The sequence below is a fragment of the Chionomys nivalis genome, chromosome 14 (genome assembly GCF_950005125.1).
Source record: "Chionomys nivalis chromosome 14, mChiNiv1.1, whole genome shotgun sequence".
Classification (NCBI taxonomy): domain Eukaryota; kingdom Metazoa; phylum Chordata; class Mammalia; order Rodentia; family Cricetidae; genus Chionomys; species Chionomys nivalis.
This window is the reverse complement of record NC_080099.1, coordinates 71,098,070-71,119,938: the sequence shown is the minus strand read 5'-3', so window position 1 is coordinate 71,119,938 and position 21,869 is coordinate 71,098,070. Positions and strand designations below refer to the sequence as shown.

The following is a 21,869-nucleotide window of genomic DNA, read 5'->3' as shown; positions in this document are numbered from 1 at the left end:
GGTTATTTAAAAAAATCTCAAATCTCTTACTCTTTAAGAATAAAACTTTTTGTTTTGTTTGTTTGTTTGTTTGTTTGTTTTTTCAATCAGGATTTCTTTGCTCAGCTTTGGAGCCTGTCCTGGAACTTGCTCTGTAGATCAAATTGGTCTCGAACTCACAGAGACACACCTGCCTTTGCCTCCTGAGTGCTGGGATTAAAGGCGTGCACCACCACTGCCTGGCAAGAATAAAACTTTTTAAAAATACAAACAAATGAACAAAAATGCCTTATGACTGAACCTTATGGAGACATTTTTTTCAGTTGCAGTCCCTTCCTTTCAAGTTGACACAGACTAGCCACACTGCTCCTGACTCTTAGCAGTTGTGTAACCCTTTACTTAAGACAACTGAGCAATCATGTTGTTTTAACCTTACTTAAAACCCAAGCAGTCCAAAGGTTTTCAGGCAACCTAATTATTCATCCTTCCGTCTGTTCACTAGAAGGCCTAAGGCATAAAGCATTCTTAGACACATAGGAAACAAGGTTCCCTGCTCACACAATGGATTATTTCCCTACTTGAATCTGTATACTACCATTTGGAAGCATTTTTTTAAAAGCTCATATTTATTTAACATTATGTTCCAAGACTCTACTAAATGCCTTATGTTCTTTTTTGGCGTTTTGTCTTTATCACGGTCTTTAGAAGTATGTGCTATAGTTGTCTCCGTCTTAGTAACTGTTAGAGGTGTAATACTATGGATGTTTACGTAGCAAATGCTACAGGTGGGATTAGAATCAAGGAAGTCTGACTCCAAGACCTGAACTCTTACCACTGTGTTATCTCAATTTAAAGAAAGCACACCAATAAGATGGGAGAGAAATGGCTTGCTACTCATTGCCAGAATCCTGTAACTGGGTTCAATCCCTAAGAATACAAACACACACACACACACACACACACACTTTTAACTTAGTGTATGTCTGTAATATCCAGTACCAGGGGAAGCAAAGACTAGAAGATCTCAACTTCAAGGCCAGTTTGGGCTACATAGTGAGACTGTGTCTTTAAAAAAGAAAAGAAAAAAGGAAACTAAAAGATAAATCTGTTGTGTTTAGTAAATGTTGATAAGAGTTTAAGGGTTAAATTAATAGGCACTTATATTTTAGATTTTATAAATGGAATGGGTTTGTCTGGGCCCATTGAGACTTTTGTTCCCTCATTTCAGTACTTAAATTTTAAAAAATGTTCAGTACCTTTAGATGGGCAATGTGTCTTTTTCTACACACGTTCCATGTTAACCCCAAAATGCACAACACTGGAAATATGTGAAGAAATTTGAAATGCCTTTATTTTGTTCAGAATGCAGCCCTCATGGTGAGGGAAGGGTGGTGTCTATCATACCAGCCGCCATCCCTCACTATAGAGGAAACTAGGAAGACAGGGAGCAGAATTTTCATCAGCTTAGATGAACCAAAATCCTTTATGTGCTACTGTGTGCCTTGGCACCCCAAAAGGAGTCCTGTCAGAAAAAGGAAGGAGAGATAAGTATTTAAAAAGACAGCATGGGGTGCTGGAGAGATGGCTTGGCAATTCGGAATACACTACCACCTTCCCAGAGGACTTGAGTTTGATTCTCAGTACCCATGTCAGCTAGCTCCCAGCTGCCAGTAACTCCAGCTCCAGAGAGTCCAGCACCCTTTGCTGGCCTCTGAGATCATCATACTTAAGTGCATGAACTCACACACAGAGACACACTCACACATTATATATAACTTTAAAAGAATAACTAAATAAGATTTTTAAAAAGAGGTTATGAATATCTGCTATCCTATATTGTTCTTTAAAATATCATTCCATTGTCAGGGATTTAAAAATATTTATTTAATCTCATATATGTGAAAGTGTATGTATGTGCATCATATACATGCAGGAGCCTGCGGAGGCTACAGGAGGTATTTGATCCCCTGAAGTGCTGTTGCAGGTGGTTATGAGCTACCATATGGGTACTGGGATTGAACTGGCTCTTCAGTCAGGGCCCTTAGCTCCCAACCTATCTTTCCAGATTCCAAAGTCTTACTTCTTATGACAATATTTTTATTTTAATTAATTGATTAACTAATTGACTAATTAATTAATTTTTTGCATAACAATCCCAATTCCCCTCCTCTCCTCCTGCTCTCCCTCTTTCCCCCACCCCACCTCCCGTCCACTCCTCAGAGAGGTTAAGGCCTTGCTTGGGAAGTCAACTATGACCATCTCATCCCCTCATTGAGACAGGACCAAGGCCCTCAACCTCCTTCCCTATGCCTAAACCTAGCAAGGTATCTCTACATAGAGAATGGGTTCATGCATTAGAGTTAGATCCTGGTCCCACAAGCCACACCATTGTCACCTGTATTCAGGGGGCTTAGTTTGATCCTGTGAAGGTTCCCCTGTTGTCAGTCAGGAGTCAGTGATCTTCCACAAGTTTGGGTCAGCTGATTCTGTGGGTTTCCTCATCATAGTCTTGACCCCTTTGTTTATATTCTCACTCGTCTCTCTCTTCACCTGGAACTCTTCTCAGTGGTTAGTTGTGGATCTCTGCATCTGCTTCCATCTGTTTCTGGAAGAGAGTTCTAGCTTCTCTGAGGTTGTGGACTGTGGGCTGGTTATCCTTTGCTTTATGTCTGGTATCCATTTTTGAGGGAGTGTGTATTTGTCTTTCTGAGTCTGGGTTATGTCACTCGGGATGGTTTTTTCTTGTTTTGTCTGTTTACCTGCAAATTTAAAGATGTCATTGTTTTTTGCCACTGAGTAGTACTCCGTTGTGTAAATCGACCATATTTTCTTCATCTCTTCTTAGGCTGAGAGGCATCTATGTTGTTTCCAGGTTTTGACTTTTACAAATAATGCTGCTAAAAATATAGTTGAGCAAATGCCTGTAGATGGAAGTTTCTGTCCTGCCTGGTTCCACAGCTGTTCAGTCCCAAATAAACACAGAGAGGCTTATATCAATTGTAAATTAATATAGCTCAGACTCATTATTAACTAGCTCTTATAACTTAACCCATAATTTTTGTCTGTGTTACGCCATGTGGCTTGGTACCTTTTCTCAGTGTGGTATTCTCATCTTGCTTCCTCTGTGTCTGGCTGGTAACTGTGTCTCTGCCTTTCCTTTTCCTAGAATTCTTGTAGTCTGGTCACCGCACCTATACTAATATAAGTGACAAATCTTTACAGTGTACAAGAGCATTGTCCCACAGCAAATGTCCTTGTGTTGTGTTTGTACCTCTTTTGGGTATATGCTCAAAAGTGGTATTGCTGGGTCTTGAGGTAGATTGATTCCTAATTTTCTAAGAAATTGCCATACTGATTTCCACAGTGACTGCACAAGTTTACACTTCCACCAGCAATGGAGGAGTGTTCCCCTTACTCCACATTCTCTCCAGCATAGGCTGTCATCTGTGGTTTTGATCTTAGCTGTTCTGATAGGTGTAACTTGGTATCTCAAAGTCATTTTTATTTGCATTTCCTTGATGACTAAGTATGCTAAGCAATTCTTTAAGTGTCTTTTGGCCATTTGAGATTCTTCTATTGAGAATTTTCTGTTTAGATCTGTTCCCAATTTAATTGGATTGCTTTGTAGTTTGATGTTTAGTTTCTTAAATTCTTTATATATTTTGGATATAAGTCCTCTGTCTGATGAGGGGTTGGTGAAGATCTTTTCCCATTCTGTAGGCAGCCATTTTGTCTTGCCTTACAAGAAGCTTTTCAGTTTCAGAAGGTTCCATTTATTAATTGTTGATCTCAATGTCTGTGCTACTGGTGCTCTATTCAGGAAGTTTTCTCCTGTGCCAATGCATTCAAGGCTACTTCCCACTTTCTCTTCTATGAGGTTTAGTGTGCATGAATTTATGTTGAGAGCTTTCATCTGTTTGGACTTGAGTTTTGTGTGTGGTGACAGATATAAATCTATTTGTATTCTTTTATATGTTGACATCCAGTTATACCAGCACCATTTGTTGAAGATGCTTTCTTTTTTCCATTTATATTTTTAGCCTGTCAAAAATCAGGTATTCATAGGTGTGTGGGTTAATATCCGGGTCTTTGATTCGATTCCATTGGTCCTCCTGTCTGTTTTTATGCAAGTATCACAGTGTTTTCATTACTGTAGCACTAGACAGAGTTTGAAGTCAGGGATGGTGATGCTTCCAGATATTCCTTTATTGTACAGGGATGTTTTGGCTATCCTGTTTTTTGTTGTTGTTGTTGTTTTGTTTTGTTTTGTTTTGTTTGTTTTTCCATATGATTTTAGTATTGTTCTTTTGAGGCCTGGGATTTTGATGGGGATTGCATTGAATCTGTAGATTGCTTTTGGTAAGATTACCATTTTTACTATGTTAATTCTACCTGTTCAAGAACATGTCTCCTTCAATTTTATTTTTCAAAGACTTAAAGTTCTTGTCATACAGGTCTTTCACATGTTTGGTTAGAGTTACCCCAAGAAATTTTACGTTGTTGGTGGCTATTGTAGAGGGTGATGTGTCTCTGATTTCTTTCTTAGCCTGTTTATCATCTGTAGGAGGACTACTGATTTATTTGAGTTAATCTTGTATTTTACTACATTACTGAATGTGTTTATCAGCTGTAGGAGTTCCCTGGTAGAATTTTTGAGATCAGTTATGTAAATATCATCAGCAAATAGCAAAAGTTTGATTTCTTCTTTTCCAATTTGTATACCCTTTATCTTTTCGTTGTTGTTTTATTGCTTTAGCAAAGACTTCAAGTACTATATTGAAGGGATATGGAGAGAGTGGGCATCCTTGTCTTGTTCCTGATTTTAGTGGAATCAATTTGAGTTTCTCTCCATTTAGTTTGATGTTGGCTGTTGGTTTGCTGTATATTGCCTTTACTATATGTACGTATATCCTTATATCCTTGTATGTCCCTTGTATCCCTGTTCTCTCCAAGACCTTTATCATGAAGGGGTGTTGGATTTTGTTGAAGACTTTTTCAGCATATAATGAGATGATCATGTGGTTTTTTTCTTTCAGTTTATTTATATGGTGGGTTGAATTGGTGAATTATTGTATGTTCAACTATCCCTGCACCTCAGGGATGAAGCCTACTTAATCATGTTGGATAATGTTTCTGATGTGGTTTTGGATTTGGTTTGCCAGTATTTTATTGAGTATTTTTGCATCAATGTTCATGAGGGAGATTGGTCTGTAATTCTCTTTCTAGGTTGAATCTTTGTGTGGTTTGGGTATCAGGGTAACAGTAGCCTCTTAAAAAGAGCTCTGGCAGTGTTCTTTCTGCTTCTGTTGTGTGGAACAATTTGAGGAGTATCGGTATTAGCTCTTCTTTGAAGTTCTATTAGAATTCTGTGCTGAAACCATCTGGTCCTAGGTTTTTTTTTTTGATTGGGAGGTTTTTGATGACTATTTTTATTTCCTTATGGGTTATATATCTATTTAATTTGTTTATCTAGTCTTGATTTAATTTTGGTATGTGATACTTACCAAAAAAAATGTCTATTTTCTTTAAATTTTCCAATTTTGTGGAGTAGAAGTTTTTGAAATATGACCTGATGATTCTCTGAATTTTCTCAGTCTGTTGTTATATCCCCCTTTTTATTCCTTATTTTGTTGATTTGGATATTGTCTCTCTGCCTTTTGGTTAGTTTGGATAAAGGTTTGTCAATCTTGTTGATTTTCTTGAAGAAGCACCTCTTTGTTTCATTGATTCTTTGTATTTTTTTTTAAATTTTGATTTCAACTTGACTATTTCCTGCCATCTGCTTCTTCTGGATGAATTTGCTTCTTTTTGTTCTAGATTTTTCAGATGTTCTGTCAATTTGCTAGTATGGGATTTCCCCAGCTTCTTTATGTAGGCATGAACTTATGTAGTGTTATGAACTCTCCTCTTAGGACTGCTTTCATTGTGTCCCATAAGTTTGGGTATGCTGTACAGTCATTTTTGTTGAATTTTAAGAAGTCTTTAATTTCTAGCTGAGCCTTGTTCAACTTTCATGTGTTTTGGGGCTCTCTGAAATTATTATTGCTGTTGAATTCTAATTTTAAGATGTGGTGATATAGCCGGGCGGTGGTGGCGCACGCCTTTAATCCCAGCACTCGGGAGGCAGAGGCAGGCGGATCTCTGGGAGTTCGAGGCCAGCCTGGTCTACAAGAGCTAGTTCCAGGACAGGCTCCAAAGCTACAGAGAAACCCTGTCTCAAAAAACCAAAAAAAAAAAAAAAAAAAAAAAAAGATGTGGTGATATGATGATATACATGAAGTTATTTCAATTTTTTGTATCTGTTGAGGTTTGCTTAGTTACTGAGTATGTGGTCAATTTTTGAGAAGATTCTATGAGGTGCTGAGAAGGTATTTCTTTTCTGTTTGGATGGAATGTTCTGTTTGTATCTGTTGAGTTCATTTGAGTCATAACATCTGTTAGTTCCCTTATTTCTCTGTTAAGTTTTTGTCCGACAGACCTTTCCAGTGGTGAGAGTGGGGTGTTAAAGTCTCCCACTATTAGTGTGTGGAACTTCATGTGTGATTTAAGCTTTCTTTTACAAATGTGGGTGCTCTTGTATTTAGGACATAGATGTTCAGATTTGAGATTTCCTCTTGATGGAGTTTTCCTGTGATGAATATGAAATGTCCTTCTTTATCTCTTTTGATTGATTTTAGTTTGAAGTCTACTTTGTTAGTTATTAGGATAGCTACACCAGCTTGTTTCTTAGGTCCATTTGATTGGAAAAATTTTTCCCAACCCTTAACTTTGAGGTTGAGGTACATTTCTTGTATGTAGCAACCCTTGTCTCTGAGGTTGAGGTACATTTCTTGTATGTAGCAACCCTTGTCTCTGAGGTTGAGGTACATTTCTTGTATGTAGCAGAAGGATGGATTCTGTTTTGTTTTGTTTTTTTATTGAAAAAAAATATTGCTACCTCCTCCCCCCTCCCATTTCCCTCCCCCTCCCCCCAACTCCTTTCCCTCTCCCTCTCCAGTCCAAAGAGCAGTCAGGGTTCCCTGCACTGTGGAAAGTCCAAGGTCTCCCCCCTCCATCTAGGTCTAGGAAGGTGAGCATCCAAACTGGCTAGGCTCCCACAAAGCCAGAATATGAAGTAGGATCAAAACCCAGTGCCATTGTCCTTGGCTTCTCTTTAGCCCCCATTGTCAGCCATGTTCAGAGAGTCCGGTTTTATCCCATGCTTTTTCATTTCCAGTCCAGCTGGCCTTGGGGATTCTGTTTTTTTTTTTTGGTTTTTCAAGACAGGGTTTCTCTGTGGTTTTGGAGCCTGTCCTGGAACTAGCTCTGTAGACCAGGCTGGTCTCGAACTCACAGAGATCCGCCTGCCTCTGCCTCCCGAGTGCTGGGATTAAAGGCGTGCGCCACCACCGCCCGGCGGGGATTCTGTTTTTGTATCCAATCTGTTAACCTGTGCCTTTATAGGCAAAGAGAAAGTCCATTTCTATTAAAGGATATTAATGACCAGTGATTGCTAGTTTCTGTTATAGTTTTTGTTGTTGGTGATGTTATTGTGCGTGCTTTTCCCTTCTTTGGGGTTTGCTGCTGGGAGATCATCTCTTGCCTGTGGATGTAGCTGACTTCCTTGGGTTGGAGTTTTCCTTGTAGTACTTTGTGTAGGGCTGGATTTGTGGCTAGGTATTATTTAAATCTCATTTTGTCATGGAATATTTTGTTTTCTCCATCTAGGGTGATTGAACGCTTTGCTGGGAGTAATACCCTGGCCTGGCATCCATGGTCTCTTAGTGTCTGCATAATGCATGTCCAGGACCTTCTGGCTTTCATTATTTCCATTGAGAAGTGAGATATAATTCTGATAGTTCTGCCTTTATATATTACTTTTTCTTTTTCCTTTGCAGCTCTTAATATTTCTTCTTTATTATGTATGTTTAGTGTTTTGATTATTATGTGGTAAGGGAAATTTTTTTGGTCCAGTCTATTTTCTGTAAGCTTCTTGTATTTTCACAGTCATGTCCTTCTTTAGGTTGGAAAAATTTTCTACTATGATTTTATCAAATATATTTTCTGTGCCTTTGAGTTGAACTTCTTCTATCCCTATTATTCTTAGGTTTGGTCTTTTCATGGTGTCCCATATTTTCTGGATATTCTCTGTTAAGAATTTGTTGGATTTAACATTTTCTTTGACTGATGAATCAATTTTCTCTGTCATATCTTCAGTGCCTAAGATTCTCTCTTTCAATCTCCTGTATTCTGTTACCTATGCTTATAGTTGTGGTTCCTGATCATTTACCCAAATTTTCCATTTCTTGAATTCCCTCGGTTTGTGTTTTCTTTATTGTCTCTATTTTAGTTTTCAAATCTTAAATTGTTTCTTTCACCTGTTTGATTGCTTTTTCTTGGTTTTTGTTTGTTAATTTCTTTCAATTTTTTTGTTTGTTTTTTCCTCCATTTTTTAAAGGGAATTTTTCATTTCCTCTTTAAAAGCCTCAATCATTTTCAAAAATTATTTTTAAGATAATTTTCTTCTACTTTATCTGTGTTGGATGTTCAGGTATTGCTGTTGTAGAGTCACTGTTTCTGGTGGTGCCGCATGGCTCCTTATGTTGTTGAGTTTATTCTTACCTTGTTGCCTACCCAGCTCTTCCTCAAACTGGTGTAGTTGGGGAGCTATGTCCTTGCTGAAAGCTCTTTCAGGGGCAGACAGAGCAGAACCTCGGGTGATTACTTTTTCTGGTGCCAACAGGCCCAAGGCTCAGATGTTCGCTCCTCAAGGTGGAGTAGGGGGAGGGCATGGTTCTGGTTGCTTGACCTTCTGAGTGGTTGCTTAGTGACTCAGGTCTCTGGTGCTCCTGGGCTAGTCTGTCACTCTTACCTCCTCTGCCGTTCCCCGGGTGGGTTGCAACTCGGGACTCCTTGTATGACAATATTTAACAAGCCCTTAAAAATTCCTTTAAAATTACATTTATTTATTTATTTGTCCATGTGTGAGTGCATGCATGAGTGTATGTGTGCATGCGTGTGTGGATCAGAGGATGATTTGTAGTAGTTGGTTATCTCTTTATTCTGTGAGTCCTGGGGTACGAACTTGGATCATCAGGCTTAGAATTAAGCGCCTTTATACACAGAGACATCCTGCCAGCCAATAAACCATTTGACCAATTTTTTTTAGCTATCATATAACATTTGGAGTAAAACACATAAATATCTTCTCAGAGCATTTTGGAAGCTAAGTGCTACGACATAAATACCTAAATGGGATCCATTAGTATAACCAACAATTTATTTCTCCCAAGTTTTGGGAAGTATAGCACCAAGGCTCTCCTTTTCATAGATGGTATCTCTTAACTGTGTCCTCACAAGTGGAGGGGACAGTCCCTTTTATAGGAGCACTAATCCCACTCACAAGGGATTCCTTCATGACCTACTCTTATCCTGAAGGCTGCACTCCCTAAAACTGTATGATTTCAGAGCAGAAATTTTGGGTTGGTACAAACATTCGGCTGGCTGCACCAAGTCCAGTCAGGCGACACAGAGCAACATTCTGCAGGAGATGCCATACGTGACGGTGGTGCCAGGAGGCCAGTGCAGCTCAGGATTCCTGTTGCCTTGTAACGTAACAGCTGCAACACCCTCGAACATGTTGACCACATCTCTGTGCTTGTGTTGGCTGTGGTGTGAGAGAGTATAGCATGTAAGTAATAATTGATAACAAATGTTCCCCTTATTTGTGTATTTAATCTTCTAATTTTTCAGTCTTTTAGTTTATAGTCTTTTTTGTTTTTGTTTTTCGAGACAGGGTTTCTCTGTAGCTTTGGAACCTTTCCTGGAAATAGCTCTTATAAACCAGGCTGGCCTCGAACTCACAGAGATCTGCCTACCTCTGCCTCCGAAGTGCTGGCATAGTCTTATTTCCAAACAAGAATGCTAAAAAAAATGCTATTTTACACTGGCAGTAGCTGTAGATGGAGCAGTGGGCCACTTTCCGCCACCTGGCTCCCGGCCACTGGCTAGCTTTACCCAAAATAATTACACGGAAACTGTATTCTTCTAAATACTGCCAAGCCTGTTATCTGTAGCCTCTTATTGGCTAACTCACACATTTTGATTAACCCATTTCTAATAATCTGTGTAGCACCATGAGGTGGTGGCTTACCAGGAAGGATTCTAGCCTACGTCCATCTGGGGTCAGAGAATCATGGCGACTGTTTCACTTCCCTTCTTCCCAGCATTCTGTTCTGTCTACTCCACCCACCTATGTTCTGACCTATCAGGCCAAGCAGTTTCTTTATTAATTAACCAATGAAAGCAACAGATAGACAGAAGACCCACCTCCATCAAGTAGCTTCCTATATCTTCTCCAACCTCCTGTTGTGGCTACCTCACGGGGTCACTTCAAGTGGTTGGTTGACCTGTACCATCTAGGTGTATAAGAGTGTATATACTCCATGATGTTCACACATGATGAAAACACTCAAAATCGATGTCTTGGAATGAGTGGCTGTGCTTAAGTGACTCATGACTGTCTCATAGGTTATAAAATTATAAATGTAATTTTATTTTTAAATTAAAATATATTTACAATAATAATTCCCCTTCATATAAGAGAGGAAGAAAGTCAAGATAGCTTGAGAATAGTGGGGTGGGAGGTAAGTGAGGGGGTGGGGGACTGAATAAGTGGGTCAGATTGAGAGCTTGATGTCAAAACAATATCCATGTAATGATAACAAAATATGACAACTAACATTTATTCAGCTTTTCTTCTGTGTCAAGGCTTCTTTCCTACATGCACTGCATTTCTCCTGTAGTCCTCGGCTTCATCAGCACGAGTAATCCTCTCCTCTTACTTCATGGCTGTGGAGATCTAAGGAGAGGAGGAAAAGTGTATGCTTAAAATATTGGTGTAGGAAAGATCATTCTGAGTATGACAATAAAGCCAAAAACAAGGGTAAAGAAATAGATTTGACTGTACTTACATACACACATTTAAACTTTTGTATTTTCCCCAAATACCACAAAGGAATTAACAAACGGTCTTGGTGATATGACAAAGCATTACAATTCTCTTCATATAAAGGATTTTATAGGGATTAGAGAGATGGCTCAGCAGTTAAGAGCACTGACTTCTAGAGGACCCAGGTATAATTCCCAGCAATCCCATGGCGGCTTATAACTCTCTATAACTCCAAGATCTGACACCTTTACACAGATATTCATGCAGAAAAAACACCAAAGCATATAAAATAAAAATAAATTATTTTTAAAAAATTATAAGACATGAAAAAGAACAAATGGTCTAAGGCAGAGGTTGACAAACTTACCCTAAACCAAATATTCTCCACCATCTTCCTTTGAAAACAAGATTTTACTTGAGCTCAGGCAACTTCTTCATTTGTATATTGTTTATGGCCACTTTTGAGCAGAATTGAATGACATCAAACCCAGTGATTTTTTTTTTCTGAATTCTGGCTACAGAGATGTCTCAATGAGAAAAGCACCTGTCATGCAAGCATAGCGACTGCCTCCCAGAACCCACACACAGCCAGACATGAGAGCATATATCTGCAGTCCCGGGCTTTGACACTGATGGGAAGCTCATGGGCCAACTGGCTTGGTTTATGCAGTGATGAACAAGAGATCTCTGTCTCAAACAAGGTGGATGGCAAGGACTGACACACAAGGTTACCTCTGAGCACCGCACACACGCTGAGGCATGCATATGCCTTGGCACACACAGATAACACGCACACACACCCATGCACAGAGACTTTTTAAAAGGAGAGGAAAGAGAAAACATTTATTTCCTTTGGAAGAGCATCAGGAGAATGGACTAGATGGGTCTTTACCTGCTTCTGCTGCACTGCTTCCTTCACAACCACACAGTTGATGGTCTGCTGTGTCTTCAAGACACTTTCTCCTGTCATGGCCAGTGCTCAGCCAACTGATCATTGCATCGGCTGTCTTTGCACTGAGGTCATTAACTGTTGTAGAGAAATTTACAAAACTAGGTAATGGGTATTATAGTTACATTAATGGTTTCCCATCTGGGCTGGGAGACCCTGTTTTGAAATTAACTTCCCCCCTCTCTTACCCCCCCCTTTCCTTCTCTCTCTCTCTGTGCATTGTGTGTGCACATGTGTTCGGAAGTCAGAGGTGGACATCATTGTCTTCTTCATTTACTCTCCACCTTAAGTTTTGAGGTGAGATCTCCATCTGAACATAGGGTTCACTGATTGAGCTAGCCTGGCTCAGCATGGGGTAACACACACATGACTATGACTGGTTTTATGTGGGTGCCAGGGATCAGACTCAGGCAAGCACTTTATTGACTGACTTATCTTCTGAGCTTCATGCCTCTACTTCTTAGATGCAGTTCAGTCCTCAGTGTCCTTTTCTTTCCCTTTACACACTCTTTTCTGTTTATTATTATTTTTTATTTTTATGTACACTGGGGTTTTGCCATGGGTGTTGGACCCCCTGAAATGAGTTACAGACAGATGTAAGCTACCATGTGGGTGCTGGGAATTGAACCTGGGTCATCTGGAAGAGCAGCCAGTTCTCTTAACCACTGAGCCATCCCTCTAGCACCTTACGTACTTTTTTCTAGGAAATCTTATTATCTCTTTACACACAAATCTTATTCCCTGCCTAGATCTTTTCTCAGACTCTACCATCAAGTTCTTACGAGACTTCTCCTGTGTCTGAATGTCATAATGATCTCAAACTGGACATAGCCTGTCACCACCTGCTGTGCTGTTGTCCCTATGTCGTCCTACAGCCTGTCACACCACGTGAACCCCCAGAACTGAAGTCAGAGCACGTGCTTTCTATTCCTCAGAAACTCTGTGGAAGCCAAGACGATAAAGCTCCCTTGTGTTCAAGTGTCTGCTCTCTGGAATGAACGCAGTCTGTGAAATTGCTTAACAGATGAAGGACCAAAAGTGTTTTCCTTATTGCAGGGTCTGTTGTTAAAACACCAAAAAGCCTTACAAGGCCTCTTGAAGCAGATTTAGCTATAGCAGGTGGGTTTTTTAATTTAGTATTAAAGCCACTTAAGCTTTAAAGTATGGGATACTGAGGCTTCGGCATCTTCATCCTCAAAATACGAAGTTTAGTACTAGATATCAAGACTTTTGCATTTAGCACTCAGCACACTAAGACTATATCTGAGTGCTGTATGGGTGTTGCACTTGATGGTGCTGAGAACTCTTAAGTATAAAATGTTCTGATATCAAGTATTCTTTAAAAAATTTTAAATTCGAGTATTAATTCTGGAGTGATATCTAGGACCAAACATAAAGTAAGCAGTAATGAAAACATTGTATCAAGAAGAAAAATTGATTTCCAGAACCCAGCTTTGAGTTAATGCCATGACAACCAGAAATCATAAGGAAGCGGCACACATGAAAATGAAATCAATTATCTGTCTTTATAATTCCATAGTCTTTTTTGTTTGTTTTTTGTTTTGTTTTTCAAGACAGGGTTTTGCTGTGTCGTTCTGGCTGTCCTGGAACTAGCTCTTGTAGAGCAGGCTGGCCTTGGACTCACAGAGATCCGCCTGCCTCTGCCTCCCGAGTGCTGGGATTAAAGGTGTGTGCCACCACCTCCTGATTATAATTCCATAGTCTTTTTTTTATTGATATTTATTGGGCTCTACATTTTTCTCTGCTCCCCTCCCTGCCTCTCCCCTTCCCTCTTTAACCTTCCCCCAAGGTCCCCATGATCCCAATTTACTCAGGAGATCTTGTCTTTTTCTACTTTCTACTTCCCATGTAGATTAGATCTATGTAAGTCTCTCTTAGTGTCCGTATTATAGTCTAAATTCTCTGGGATTGTGGTTTGTAGGCTGGCTTTCTTTGCTTTATGTTTAAAAACCACCTATGAGTAAGTACATGTGATAATTGTCTTTCTGGGTCTGGGTTACCTCACTCAAAATAATGTTTTCTAGCTCCATCCATTTTCCTGCAAAATTCAAGCTTTTGTTATTTTTTTCTGCAGTGTAGTACTCCATTGTGTAAATGTACCACATTTTCCTTATCCATTCTTCAATCGTGGGGCATTTAGGTTGTTTCCAGGTTCTGACTATGACAAACAAAGCTGCTATGAACATAGTTGAGCACATGTCCTTGTGGCATGATTGAGCATCCTTTGGATATATACCCAAAAGTGGTATTACTGAGTCTTGAGGAATTCCATAGTCTTAATCCAATAATATTGTTTTCCTTTAAAAGGTCAAGTTCAGACTTTTGGTAATTTTAAAAATTATGAACATCAGACTAGTCAATATGAACAGCAATACTTTTTCTATAGCTAAGAACATATGGAGTAGTGATTCTATCTATAACTATCTTCATGTTTTTCTAATTTTCCTGAAAAATATTTTATTATAAAAGTAAGTATCTAAGATTTAAATCTCCCAAAATTTGTGTTAACTCATAAATACAAGTTTTGGCCAGGGATGGTTATACATGCTTATAATCCCAGCACTTTGGAGGCTGAGATATGAGATCTGGAGCCCAGACTAACTTAGGCTACGTGGAGACCATGCTTCATGACAAAGAAATACATGCAGTTTTCTTCTTCACTCAGAATTCTTCAACAGGACATTAGAATTTGGGGAAATGAAGAAAATGGCATCTATAATCCCGCCAATTCATACAGCTTTTTGCAAGAATGTATTTTTCATAATTGTAATTGCACACATAATTTTGTACACATATTAGCTCCATGGACATTTTTCTGTGATGTTGCCAAATAATTATGATTTTAATTTTTGCAGAAGACTACTTCTACATAGTAGTATGTTAGAGTGTAATCTTTTACCCACTGGGAAATTTAAATGAGATCTAGTTTTAAATGGGATCCAGTTTTACATTAAATGGCTCCCATTTAAATTTATGAGTCCTTTTCCAATTTTCTTCAGGTAGATTTCTAAAAGTACAATTGCTGAGTTGAAAGCTATACTTTTTGGTTCTATAATATCTTAATGGACCCTTCCCCTTTAGTTTTCAATTTCAGTGCTAGTTTAGCAGGCTTTATGAAGAGTCATTTAGTAATTTTTGTTTTAAGTGAGTAGGCTGTTTTTAGAGATGTTTTAGATTTATAGGGAAATGTGTTAGAAAGTACAGGGTCTTAGATCCCTGTTGTGACCCTTGGCCTACAATCATTTCCTTATTTGTTTTGTCTTGTCTTAGTGAAGTTTTCTTGTAATAGTGGATGAATACATTATTATCAAATAAAACTTATAGTTTATATTGATATATTCTTTGTGTTGTACTGCTGTGCATTTTTGAAAAATGTATGAGATCATCTATCATTACAATTCCTTCATTAACTCATTTCCCCTTTCCTCTTCCAAATCTTGGGTACCCATAGATCTTTTTAATGTATCTTGGATTTTGCTTCTTTCAGATGACAGGTGCACTCCTGTACCGTATGGACTATATTGCAGCAGTGATTCTCCAAGATTACATTGCTCAGTAAGCTCCTTGGCTGTCCTAGTTTCTGTATGTGCACTGGATGTTTGCACAGTGGCAAATGTACCTAATGAGGCATTTCACAGGGCATGGCCTAGCCCCATTGTTAACTGACACATGAGTGGATAGCTTTTCAGGTTGGAGTCTTTTATTTTGCAATATGCAATTACACTTCTGTCATGTCTTTTTGTTGTTTAATAGTTCATTTCTTTTTTATCACTAGGTTACATTGCATTTGTGGATGTACTACAGTTCATTCACCTACTGATTGACATCTTGATTATTTCTAGTTAGGCAGCTGCTGTTAACATTACGTACAAGTTTGTGTGGACACAGTTTTCAACTCTTCAGGAATATGCTTTTCAATGTGTGTGTTATTTTGTATATGTATCCTGTCTCTGAATATATTACTGAAATAATTTTGTTTTTTCTCCCTCTCAGAAGTCTCTGTTTCTCCAGGTTTCCTTTCATTTGTTTATTTTGGACTCTGTCTTCCATGTCTGAGCTATTTCTCAGAGGTTTGCTGATCTTGGTTGTCTGCTCTTATTTAAAAACAGTGCCTCAGAAAGCTGTTCAGAAGCCTTGATTCCATGATGAAGCTTTCTGTTTCCCCCAAGGAATCTCCAGTCAGCATATTGAGTCTTGTACTTTAGACAGTCTGATTACAGAGACTTCAGGTAGTTGATGGTGAAGGACTTGTCCCTCTTTCTGGGAGCTGTGTTGGAGAAAATATCAGCTTGTGCAACGTTTGCTTAATCCTTTGATTATGGAACGGTCCTCCCCTGCACTGGCTGCCCTTTGGCTGCCTACTGGTGGAGAAAGGGTCTTGAGATCTAACTGATTCTCCCACATAACTTCAACCAACATGAGGAACCTAACCTGGCTCTGCCTTTGAGATGAGAATGTGTCTCCCTGGCTAAATCTGCTCATTCCTCTGTGTCTGAGTTGCAATTGATTTTCTCTGTCCTGCAAGACTTGTTACTTTTTTGTCTACTCTGAGATTGTAATCCTGCTGGTCCCTTTGCTTCTTTCTCATTTGTTCTTGTGACTTTCATGTCTTTAGAGAAACCTTTACTATACTTTTAGTTGGATTTGGTAACAAGTAAAATCAAATTCTTCTGAGTACTTTGTTATGTTTATATGAGACTCATATTCATTTTAAAGAGAGAATTGAAAAAAATTCATTGATGGCTAAGTGGATAAATGTGCTTGCCCCTAAGACGACCTGAGTTCAGTCCCTGGGATCTACATGGTACAAGGAGAAAACCAGCAAGTTTTCCTTTCACCTCCAAACATATACTGTGGCATGTGAGTGCACATATAAATAAAAATGCAAAAAAGAAAATAAAAAAATTAATTTTTATAGACAATAGAAGCTAATTGGCTAAACCGCCAGGAATTGGTTTTTATAATTTTAATATCTTTAAATAGACCTGCATAAATTTTTGGTGCACACCTATTTTTATTTTACTGTGTGAATATATAAATATGTAATTCATTTTTTTTTCTTTCCAAAATACAATGATGCCTATATTGACAGACACATATCTGGGGTTACTGGTAGGAGCTTACTGCACACCACAGGCAGAGATTGGTGGGGTGGCAGCGGTGTCCTGAGACGTGCTGTCATGATGGCTGCCACCTTCACATGCTTTTAAAAGTCGTGGAAATGTACATCTACAATTAGTTTATTTTATAGTTTATAAATTATACAACAATAAAATTATCATTGAACTTTTTCAGTAACCATCCAAAATACCAGCTTTATCATACCATATGCCACAGGTCTCTGTTCCCTTAAAAAATTTACTGTGAGCAAGTTTTATGTCAACAAATCTAGACCTATAGTACAGAAATCATGATCAGCTAATGGTCCTAGCTCCCCAAACTCCATTTCCTCATCTAGTCACATGGAATTACACTTTCTGGTACTTTTTTTGTTTTTTGTTTGTTTGTTTGCTTGCTTGCTTATTTCTAGCCTTTATGTGCTTGCTCATCAAGGCATAGCTATACCTGTGTATAAGTAAGCATCAGGACAGAAAATCAGCATCCTAGGCTGCTGTGGCTGCACACACCTTTAACCCAGCTCTCGGGAGGCACAGGCAGGTGAATCTCTGTGAGTTTGAGGCAGATCTCTGGTCTGCACAACCAGAGGCAGGACAATCAGAGCTATATAGTGTGATCTTCTGTCAAAAACCAAAATAAAATAAAAATAAAAATAAAGGAAGGAAGGGAGAGGGGATTAGCATCAAGAAGGAAGGAAGAGGGGATCAGCATTAGGAAGGAAGGGAGGGAGGGAGGAAGGGAGGGAGGGAGGGAGGGAGGGAGGGAGGGAGGGAGGGAGGGAGGGAGGAAGGAAAGAAGGAAGGAAGGAAGGAAGGAAGGAAGGAAGGAAGGAAGGAAGGAAGGAAGGAAGGAAGGAAGGAAGGAAGGAAGGAAGGAAGGGGGATCAGCATTAGGAAGGAAGGAAGAAAGGAAGGAAGGAGGGAGGGAGGGGGGATCAGCATCAGGAAGGAAGGGGGAAGTCAGCATTCTGATCATTTCCTATAATTATTGTTTGCAGTTGATGCTACTCCCTAAAGTATATATGTCACACGTTAGTTACCTATGTGTCATGTGATAATTAGTTGTTTTCCTATGTTTGGCCTTTTAGGCAGTTTAAGACTTTATCCTAATAGAAATGTAGGTTTAACTGGGCAGTGGTGGTGCACACCTCTAATCCCAGAATCCCTGCACTTGGAAGGTAGAGAAAGGTAAATCTCAGCATTCAAGGTCAGCCTGGTCTACAGCCAGGACTACACAGAAAAACCCTGTCTTGAAAGTTAAAAAAGTAAATTCATTTGTTTAACTTTCCCCTTTGTATCTACTTAGGATAAATTCCTGGAAATTCTCTATTGCTCCTCAGTTTTAACGATTTCAGTCAATATCTGCTTACTCATTTGCTTTTTCTGAGACCACTTCATCTGAGATTGTGTCATGCTGCTGATCTCAAACTCCTGACCTCCCTGCCTCTGCCTTCCATGCAATGGAAATTCAGTTGTATGTCTAATATTCTTTGGAAAATTCCATACATGTTGAACCAATATGGTTTGCTGATATCATCCTCTGAGTCAGTCTATATCATTGTCCTGATACTGTATTCAGCATACTAATTGCCAGGTATACTAGTGGAAGAAGTGAAGAAAAGCATGAATTCCATGAAAATCCATAAGTATTATATTCTTTCAAGGCAGTAGCTCCCTGGTGTTTTTATTCTGTAAAATTTCCAAATGGACGGTCTCCCTTTTAGGTTGGGGTAGAGTACACACTTGAGGTTGGGTCAGAATACTTGCTTATCTTAATTATATAGGCATCTTTTCATTGGTTTGCAGCTAGATATATACCGAGGAACCCTTTCTTAAACCAAAAACACAGAAACTTTAAGTTAGCATTGATGGCCCTTTTTGCTAAGTGGCCCTGGAGGTGCCAGCAGCTCCTATAATCTAGAAAGCCCACATCACCCTTTAAATGGGCAAGCACGCAGGTCACTGAGTCTGGGAATTGGAGGGCTTTGTTCTGAAATGACCAACGACTAGACATTTGTACTAATTGTTGCAGGAGATGAAGATCATGCTCAGTGCCAAGTTTGTTGTAGAAGCTCAAGGAGGTCGTGCTCAAGGTGGCCCTGAAACACACTGTCTGCCCTGCTGCCCTCCCTGCTGGCCTCTGTGCTGTGGCCAGGGCATGACAACTGGAACCTCATCCCCATATTTAGAAGACGATTTAAAAAGATTGTGCAAACTTCACAGTTATCTCTCTTGTTTCTATCTCTTGGTAATCACTGCCTTTCCTCTCTTCTGTCTTGGGATAGCACAGGAAACACCAGAGGCAGGAAGAACTGCTTTCCTCCCTTGAACTGCTGGGTTTTCCCACACCCCTGTTTCACCCTCTCCTTCATTCAAAGGCCTGTTGTTTTTTAAAGACATTTATATTGAGCTATAGTTCACACACCATCAAATCTATCTACCTACTAAATTTCAGAGTTCTATAACCATTACCACAATCATTTTAGAATTCAGTCATCTCTCAGAAATGAGTTAGTAATAACTTCCATTTTCCTTCAAAACTCCACCCTTGAATAATTACTAATAAATGCTTTTTAACTCTATAAATATGCTGACTTTTTACCTCTGTACAAATGAAATCAACCCAAATGTGTGATTTTGAGACTGAACTGTTTCCTTGAGCATAATGGGTTTTTTGTTTGTTTGTTTGTTTGTTTGTTTTTTGAGACAGGGTTTCTCTGTGACTTTGGAGCCTGTCCTGGAACTAACTAGCTCTTGTAGACCAGGTTGGCCTCGAACTCACAGATATCCGCCTGCCTCTGCCTCCCGAATGCCACCACCACCTGGTGAGCATAATGTTTTTAAGGGTCATCTATGTCATAGGTTGTAACTGATTTTGTCTTATGTTTTTATTACCAAATACTATTTCAATGTATATGATAATCATGTTGTTTAGTTATTCATATTTAGTAGATAGTTAATTTTTATGCCTTTTGTAGCTATTAAATATAATTAAATATGCCTAGCACTGCTACAAACATTCATGTTCAAATTTTTGCATACAACTATCTTTTCATTTCTCTCGGGATGGACTTTTAGGTCATGCAAAGCTCTGTTAACATGTGAGGAAGGACGAGACTATTTCCTTTTCTTCCCTCCCCTCACTGTTTTCTAAAGTGGCTGTACCGTTTGACAGTCCTATCAGCATCCCTGAGGGCCGCACTTTTCCCGAACTCTCACACTTGCTTGCTTTAGGCATCCAAGTGCTTACAGAGTGGTGTCCCACAGCGGTGACCGTCCGCATGTCCCCACGCTTCATAATGCTGACTGTCTGCCTTGCTCATGGCACTTGTGTGTCTCCTTTGCTGAAATGTCTGTTTAAATCCTTTTATTTTATTTTTTTTGTTGAGTTGTTATTTTATTATTGCCTTTTAAGAATTATTTCCCTATTTTAGATATGAGGCTTTTAACAGATGTGTAATTTGTAAATGTTTTCTTCCATTCCATGTACTGTTTATTCATTTTCCTAATGGTACCTTTAGAAGCACATATTTTTTTAAAAAAATTTGACAATGTACAGTTTACTGTTTTATTTTGCCACTTACGTTCTTATGTTATTTTTATTCCCTTGCATTTCTATATGAATTTTAGATTGAGCATGTCAATTTTTGCTAAAACTCTACCTAACATTTTGATGGGGATTATATTGAATTTATAGGTCTTCAAGAACTACTTTATGTGGGTGCTTTGGACATCAAATAGCATGTTTTGACTCTGCCTTTTTTTTAATCCCAGAAGACAGTGTTATTAACCTTATTCTGAACAGAAACTACCTCATATTAATAATAGAGATTAACTGAAGTTTTTCCCCTGGCTTGTTAACCAAGGGAAGTGTGGTTAACAAATGTGGCTGAGTCCCAGGGCTGTGAGGAACATATGAGAACCTGTGTAGAGTGTCCACAAGCACTCCCATCATCTCTGTGTCTAGACTGATTCTCCACATCCTATCTAACCGTACCTCCCATTGCTTCCTCAGCCATGGCCCCAAAGTCCATGAATATATGTGTCATTCTGATTATCAATGCTCTCCACCCTGCATTGATAGATGTTTCATATATTAACACATATAAATACAAAAGGGATATTTCTCATATGTAGCAAATAAATTTTAATGAGAAAGAATAATTTCTAAGCTTCAAAGGAGCACAGAATAAAGAAGCAACTATTAGAATATGTAATATAAAGTACTTCAGGAATTCTGTCTTCTGGTCTTGGTATTTCTCTCAGTCTGGAGGCTCAGGGTTTGTATCTAGTCAGGAGCAGGTACTTGTAACGGTGTAAACGAATGCAGACAGATTGTAAAAATATATACAACTTTAATGGGGAAATAGACTTACAGAACCACCGTTCCCGCGGAGACCAGGAAAGCAGAAGCAAGCGCTGCGAGCACGCTCGCCAGATTTATAGGTAAACATTAGCCTGAGGTGAACACGCCCCCTAAGGTGCGGGACTTATCCCTACATCTCCCCCTTTTGTCTAAATAAGACAGTACTAAACCAAATACAACTATATACAATAATAACAAATAATAAATATAACAAGCAATATTGAGAACAAAAGTTTTGCTAAACATTCTATCTCAAGGAGTCTAAATAATGTAGAGAGTAACTACAATTATATAATCTTCAACTCCGTCAAAGATCTGAGAAGGGAATAAATATTACTTAACAAACGAGAGATATCCAAAATGTGCAACAATTGACAGAGACAACTGACTACCTGAGCAATCACCCAAAGTCTCGTTTGCAATGTTGAGTCAACCAACTCTGGCTAAGGCCTAACATAACTGACATACCATTATTAAAGGCAAGGAACTTTTCAAAACTATCTTACC

The 21,869-nt window shown here is 38.9% G+C and overlaps 1 protein-coding gene and 1 pseudogene across 1 annotated transcript in view; one reads left to right on the top strand and one right to left on the bottom strand.

The window, feature by feature from the left end:
• Greb1l (GREB1 like retinoic acid receptor coactivator) overlaps positions 1-21,869 on the top strand; it is a 262,261-nt gene that overhangs the window by 24,469 nt on the left and 215,923 nt on the right. The window lies entirely within an intron of this gene.
• The window catches only part of LOC130886554 (deubiquitinase MYSM1-like), an 87,171-nt pseudogene that overhangs the window by 57,963 nt on the left and 7,339 nt on the right, over positions 1-21,869 (bottom strand).